Consider the following 7,866-nt stretch of genomic DNA (forward strand, 5'->3'; position numbering starts at 1 on the left):
TCTTGCTGATTGGGTCAATCAGGATAATTTTAAATCAGTGTAACAGTGATTATCAAGGTGCCCTGGACAATGATATATGAACCAGGCAGGAGAATTAACACAGCCTTGTGCCAAGACAATGGAAATGTGCTCCTCTCGTTCATTCACAAAGACAATCTGCTTTGCTATCTTTTTCTGATGGGAATTGGGAAAAACATAATCATCAGACCAATCGTTACATTCTAAGTGCCAGAGGCTGTGTTGGTGGGTTGTAATAAGAGAATGCGTTCAGCATGGCAGCTGCATTTGGGGCTGCAACTTTGAATGTGCACAGTAGTCCACTGACTGGCCACCACATTGGCTGTTGTGTGGCTTTTGTCATGGCTGTTGTTGCAAGGACTAGATAGGTCTGTTAAACGGACATATAATGGACTCCCAAACCTACAACCTTTAAGTCTTTGAAGATGGTGCTAATTCCCACAGTTCTTGGGAAGTGGTATTTCTTCACATTTCTTATTTTTGCTTAAGTATAGGATAAGAACAAGATGTTTTAGGGATCTTACAGTTGGCTTTTGCCATTATAATGACCCTTACTCTACATGGCAGGAAGCTCGTTCAAAGGTTTCACTGGTGGACTGTTCAGTATACTGATCCAATTTTATATTCAGGGAATAGGAAAATAACTACGTAAGTGATCCATACATACTCTTGGTACATAGACTTGAGTTAGTTACTCTTCTTTTTATTTAATCTGGATTCCAAACCCTACATTATCTAAAGAACTATCATATGGCTTGTCAGATACCCATATGAAAATCCAGACTTTATATCCAACATTTCCTAAAAACTCCTAAATTCTGGGTGTTCCTTTTCCCAGAGCACAATTCCCATAGTAAATGGCCATTGTTCCCTTTATGAAAGAATGAGGAGCAGATGTACTGTGTAAAATTATGGCATCATTACAGGATCTTCCTGGTCTCCTTTCAGTGAATGAACCTTGAATGAGAACTGACATTTGGAAATTTACTTCTTGAAAACATAGTTTTTTTTTAATTTGTGATCTTTGACATCATCCTTCTGCTCTCTCGTTCTATTTTTAATTATTTTTAATATCACAAGTCCAGTAATCCCTTCGTTGACTGCCAGCGTTTTATATCCAAGTGGACGTCATGATCTATTAGTTGTCGCCACTGATCTCTACAGGGAAGGATTTTGACTGTTGCTCAGGCCTTGCTGCCAATTATACCGATTATATCTGCTTTGCCCTCAAAAATAAAGTGTTGCCAGATGTCACTGCCATTCTGGAATTCTATCACCCCTATTGATACCAGGCAGCCGTATTCTATAACATCCAATATCATCAAATCTGGCCTACAGGGGATAAAGAGACCAGAGTTTCCCTTTCAGGGATTTGTTTTTATTGTCTTTGTGAAGGGATTCTCCTCGTGGTCCTCCAAAGAAGCATGGTAAGAGGGTAGGTAGGTTTTCTTGTATCACATCATTAATCTATTTTAGCCTTTTCACTTTGAGTCTTATGCCACTTTGTTCAACTGAATGGCAAGGCAATTCATCTCCTAACCGCACTTATCAGATATATTGTTACACACAAGTTTCCAGGAGTTATTACAAAGAGTGGTAACAGCCTTTCCTAGACTATCAAATGGGGACTCAAGGGTAAGAAGTCCCTTCCTTACAGGACACATGTCCTAGGTCTTATCCTTGGTCAACTTCAAGGCTGAACCAGAGAGAGAGAGAGAGTGACAGATGAGCTGTAAAACCAGGAATGTGAACTCAAGAAGCAGAATTGAGGGATGGGAAAGGTGAGAAAGAAGAGTCAATACAAGAACTCTTGTCATTGAGTTGTCTATTCTACTGCCTTGACGACTGGGTGCTTTATCCCATGGGACCATCTGAAATAAGTCTCAGACTCACCTCTTACCTCTGTTCCTGACGCTGTTTTCTAAATATTTGTCCCATGGGGGCATTAACCCTTTCACACTTCTGCTTTGAGCATCTCTGATTGTCAAAAAGTATCTCCCAGCTGTGAGGCCAGAGAGGCCCTGGGATAGGAGACATTGCAAGATCAGAGGCGAAGGCTGTCAAAGGCACCTGCCTTTGGGAATTGGGTAAAAGACAGAAAAGATTCAGCTGATACAAGATGCAAGGCTGAAAGGATTTGCAGCTATTTTCAAGAACTCTCTGATAAATAAGTAGATAAATAAAACAAAGGGGATAAGAATAATATTGTTGACTTTCACGTGTGTGTGAGGCAGCACCTTCCTCTGCTGAGCTGAAGTGCAGTGGCATGGACCTAGCTCACTGCAACCTCAAATGTCTGGACTCAAGTGATCCTCACACTTTTGTCTCCTGAGTTGCTGGGCGTACAGGCATAAACCATCTTACCATGCTTAGTTTTTTATTTTTTGTAGTGACGGGGTCTTCTTGTGTTGCCCAGACTGGTCTCAAACTCCTGGCCTCAAGCAATCCTCCTCCCTTGGCTCCTGAAAGTTCTAGGACTACAGGTGTGAGCCACCATGCTCAGCCAAAATTGTTGTAAATTTTATTATTTTGCTGTACTTTTAAAATAGTTGATTATAGTACTTTGTGATGATAACTAGAGACCTACTTTACTTTTGTTAATAACTAACTGTATCTGCCCTCTTCAGCTTTGGTCATTACCTTCTAGATTCAAACACTGTTAACTTTGGTGGCTTTGGTTATTTTGGATTTTATTTTCAAAATCCTATGTTTAGTTTACAGATAGCTATTTATACTGCTTTTTGGTTATATAACCTTATCTGTTTCTCTTGCCTTGTTATAATACAAGGATTTATCACCTAACTTTCCTCCCTATAACTTAAAATTCATTGCTTTTAAATATCCTATTGTTTACCTCTAAATCTGTAACTACATCTTTCTTTAAGGCTGCATAATATTTCATGGTATACATATACCATGGAATTTGTATATTTATTGATCCATTCGTGGGTTGATGGGCACTTGGAGTTGGAACATATTCTTTTTAGCAAAGTATCTCAAGAATGGAAGAAAAAGTATCCAATGTACTCAGCCCTACTATGAAACTAATTTATAGCTTTCAAAGCTATAACCCAATTATAGCTCAAGAATATGGGAAAAGGAGAGAGAGGGGAGGGAAGGGGGGAAGATGGGTGGAAGGACGGTGTTTGGTGGGATCACACCTATGGTTCATCTTAAAAGGGCACATGTGAATCTTTCTAAATGTAGAATATAAATGTCTTAGCATGATAACAAAGAGGATGCCATGAAGGCTATGTTAACCAATTTGATGAAAATATTTCAAATTGTTTATGAAACCAGCACACTGTACCCCATGACTACATTAATGTACACAGCTATGATTTAATTTAAAAAAATCTGTAACTACAAAATGTCTTATCATGTCATCACATTTTGAAAGTATGTTGAATCCCTCCACTATATAAAGGAATGTTACAATTCCCCCATGTCCTTTCCACTTTCTCCACACTCTGCAGTTTCTTTCACATTTGTCAAGTTGTGATAACATTGTTTTTTGGTCCAGTAAACATAATTAATACTTCTGTGAGTTTTCTACCAATGGATTTGAAATACTGAAAACTATTAGCAGCATTTAACTATTTTAGATTCACTTTTCTTCCCTGGGGTTTCAATATTCACAAGCTCCAAGATATTTAATAGTGACTATTTTTAGAGTTATGTGCCAACGAATTATTTTATTTTCTGAAACTTAGGATCATGCTACATTTTACTTTCTTTTTTTTTTGTTTGAACCTGAATGCCCTCTGTTTTTGTGTGTGTTTCTTTTTACAGAAGAAAAATATTCTCTTTTCAGATATTAGTTACCATTTTCTAGTTTATTATTCATTATTGCCTTTGATGGTCTCTATTCTACTTTTTGAAGGCATTCAACTTAGATCTTCTTGGAATTTCCTTTTCTAAATTGGACCCTTTCTGGGCATCAGCCTGAGGTTTGTTTTCATTGTACATGTAAATTATTTCTACTGTTTCTTATATCTCAAATCTTCCCGTCTCTTGGTTTCATTTTAATTTTTTCTGGCACATACCCGCGAATATCCTGTGAATCTTCTTCTCTGAGAAATATTTATTTTGGCATTGGTTGTTTGACTGGTATAGAATTTGTAGTCAAAATAATTTCCTGACAAATTTTGAAAGCATTAACTTCTGGAGATTAGTTTTACTGATGCAATGTAGAATGCCAGCCTGATTCTCAGTGTTTTGTAGACTTCCTTTTTTCTGGAAGTTTCAGTACTTTCTCTTAGTGTTTTGAGACATTATGATGGTGTGTTTAGTTATATCATTTTTAAAAAACTCCTCTCAATTGTCAATTTAGGTTCTTTGTAGTCTTAGGCACATTTTTAAGGCTTTCTGGTCCTGAGAAATATTAATTTATTATTTTTTAATAATTTTCTCCTCTTTGTTCTGCTTTTTATTTCTAAAACTATAAAAAATTTGTGTTAAGTTTCTTGACTTGATCTTATATGTATTTATCACGTCTTTTCTATCTTACTATCTCCTTGAGGTTTTCTCTTTAATCTGAATCATGAGATTTTTTTTCCAATTTCTTTCCAAGTTATTCACCCATGCATATTTAATTGTATTTAAAAATTTTCAACTTTATTGATATAATTTAATAGCCTAGCTCAAAATTGGATAACAAAACGTGTTATTTTCCTCCCAATACCATGGGTCTTCTCTGATTCTGTGACACCACCTGGGTAATTCAGTTCCATCCTGACACTAACTATAGACAGTATAGACCCCCATGTTAAGGGCATAGTCCCATAAAACTTGCCCCACTTAAGATGCCAGTAGCAAGTGTCAGTACTTCTGACCAACACTCAATAGGCTATAAATCTGAGGCTTCCCACAGCACTCCCCAGGTTTGGTAATTTGCTAGAAGAACTCACAGACTGAGAAATGCACTTTGCTTATAGTTACCTGTTTATAACAGGGGGTTGTTTACTATTATAAAGGTTGGGGATGGTGTAAGGTTTCAAGTTTCAAACTCAGGTTTTCTCTCGCTGGAGACTTACCCCCATACTAAAGATAGTTAGGGGCACCTGACCAGTCATCATCTCATTAGTACACAAAAAACACTCATTCCTTGAGAGATTCCAAGCATTTTCAAGACTAGGTGCCCTGAAACCAGGGACAAAAGCCTAAACATTTATTTTCTATTATACCCCAGTCCTGAAATCCTTTTCTCCATAAGTCTAGAAAATTTATGTTTTCTAATTCTAGAAAAATACCACAATGGACTGAAATGTGCCCTCTGCACAAACTCATGTATTGAAGCCCTAATCCCCATGTAATGTTATGTGAAGATAGGGACTTTAGGAGTTAATTGAGGCTAAATGAGATCATTAGGGCATTATCCTATTCTGATAGGATTATAGCTTCATAAAAAGAGGAAAATTGATCTCTCTCTCTCTCTCTTTTTTTTTTTTTTTTTTTTTGTCTCTCTTTCTGTCACATGAATTCACAGCCAGAAAGCAGGTGTCACCAGAGCCTGAAGCGGTGAGGGACCTGATATGCTGGCATTCTAATCTTGGACTTATACTTCCTGAATCCAGAACCAAGAGAAAATAAATTTTGTTGTTTAAGCCATCCAGTTTATAGCATTTTGTTATGGTGACCTCAGCTTATATAAATCCTTTTCCTTGTTTTAATCATACTAACAGCAAATCATATTTGTTTATCAGGTTATGGAGCTAGACCTCTCCTGCTGAATTATTTGCTCCTTGGGTGAAAGGACCCTATTTATCTCTATATTCCTAGCATGTAGTCTACTACTCGGGCAGGGATCACCAAATAGAATGTTGCTGGATTGATTGCATTGACCACGTGTGGCGTGTGACAGTGTATGTGTTTAAGTTAATCTTAAGACATAATATCACCAGGGTAGGCAAGTGTATGCTTTAGTAATAAACAAATCTGAAAATTCATAGGCATAACATAGACTCAAGCCCAAGGCAGGTTGGGAAGCTGGTAGCTGTCTTCCAACAAGTAATTTAGAGCTGAGGCTATGCCTGTCTTTGGCCTTTGGTGGTGTCTCATGACCTCTTGTTTAGAGCTGAGCTCAGGAGATGGCTGGACAAGATAAGGTCATTTCTACATGTGCACGTGTACACCAGAAGGGAAACAACAGATCTATTCACTCTTCACTCAAGGAATGAATTATCTGACTCCATCTAATTCATAAAGCCTGGAAATGGCTATTAGGTGCACAATGACAGTCTCTGCCAGGCATCTTCTATCATGTGCCAAGAGTTGGGTCTCGTAGGTTCAATCATCACGCCTACTTTGTGATGAGCCTGCCAACAAATCTAAGAACTAGTGGTTCCCAAGTGGGTAAGAAGATCTTGGGATTTAGAGTTAACTTGAATTTTAATATATATCCTATAAAATCCTATACAATGATTTTTTCTGATTTCATTAAATTCAGTGTTAGTTAACTTCAATCTGCAAATGGAAGAAATACAACAGTAACTATCAATGTCTACCTGATTATATAGTAAGAACATAACAACTTTTATATGCTCTGTACAGTGAAAAGTTGTTTATTTGGTAGTAACATTATTATCAGAAAAGTTCTTTAGAACGTGTTTGCTCCACATAGCCAAATACTATTCTTATTATCTTAGGTTACATGAGGGCAGGCATTTAAAGAAATTAAGCATGAGCTAACAGAATTAACTCTGAAATAAAAATACACATTACTTCATGGAAGTTATTTAAGTTAGTGGTTCTCAGTGCTAGAATTCATTAGTCAGTTATTCTATCTTTACTTTCTCTGTTATCATACTATTTAATTAATGATAAAACCTGAAATTTTCATATCAACCTCTCACCACATAAAGAATTTCCAAAGTCAACTTAAATTCTCTGATATCAAGGGAACAGGTGTTGAAAACTTAGAGTTCAGGAAAATCATTTTATTCTTCTCCCTCTTATTGCATGCCAAATAAAGGCACAGTAATTATTCTAAATTTATCATTCACTCACTCTTATTTATTCATGCGATAAGCATTTTTCTAGCTATTCACCATGACACAGATTTCAGAGGGTAAAGAGACAAAGATGAGTTTTTGTTTATATATTTGTTTTACCCTGAGGAACTCACATTAAATATTTTATACAGCAAACTCTCCAAAATTTGCATGCTTACGAAGTAGGCATTGTGAATTCTGTTTAATACAGCATTTCCTTCCTGTTGACCTCCACAAGGTCAGCGTGCTGCCACTCGGCGGAGGCCTTGTTCCTCAGCTACCTTAGGTGTACCTTTACTGAGCACGTCAATGCTGACTGTGCTCCGGATCCATGGTCCTTGCTCACACTTCTGTACTTCGTTCCCCTTTGGACCCGTGTATGCCCTGACTACACAAACAACGTCTGGTGAAGTAGAAATTTTGTAAGCTGTTTTTTGCATCTGTCTGAGACCTCCCTTTCTCTGGGACTGTTTCCTTTAGGCTATGCAACAACAGGTTTGAACATTTTTAGCTCTGCCATGATATCTCAGACCAAGGGGGGAAAGAGGCACAAATCAATATTGGAGCTTATCTGTAATGGAATTTCAAGCTCTTTAACGAGACAACTCACTGTCAGGACGGATAGGAGATAATTGGAGACTTTTGGGGGGAAAATGCGGGAAGGCTTAAACTCTGAAGCCATTTAAACGGGCTATGTTTGGAGGGGGTAGTTTCAAATTAGTAATCATGTGAAAATTATAAGTCATCACTCCAGCATCCTCCTATCTGTCTGCAGTATTTTTTTGCAGAAGCTTTACAGCTAATTAGTCCCCAGTTTACTCACAGCATGTCTTCCTGACAACTTTTTTTTTTTTTT

Source organism: Otolemur garnettii, unplaced genomic scaffold, assembly GCF_000181295.1.
Source record: "Otolemur garnettii isolate 467f Iridium unplaced genomic scaffold, OtoGar3 scaffold00015, whole genome shotgun sequence".
In the NCBI taxonomy this organism is placed as follows: Eukaryota; Metazoa; Chordata; class Mammalia; order Primates; family Galagidae; genus Otolemur; species Otolemur garnettii.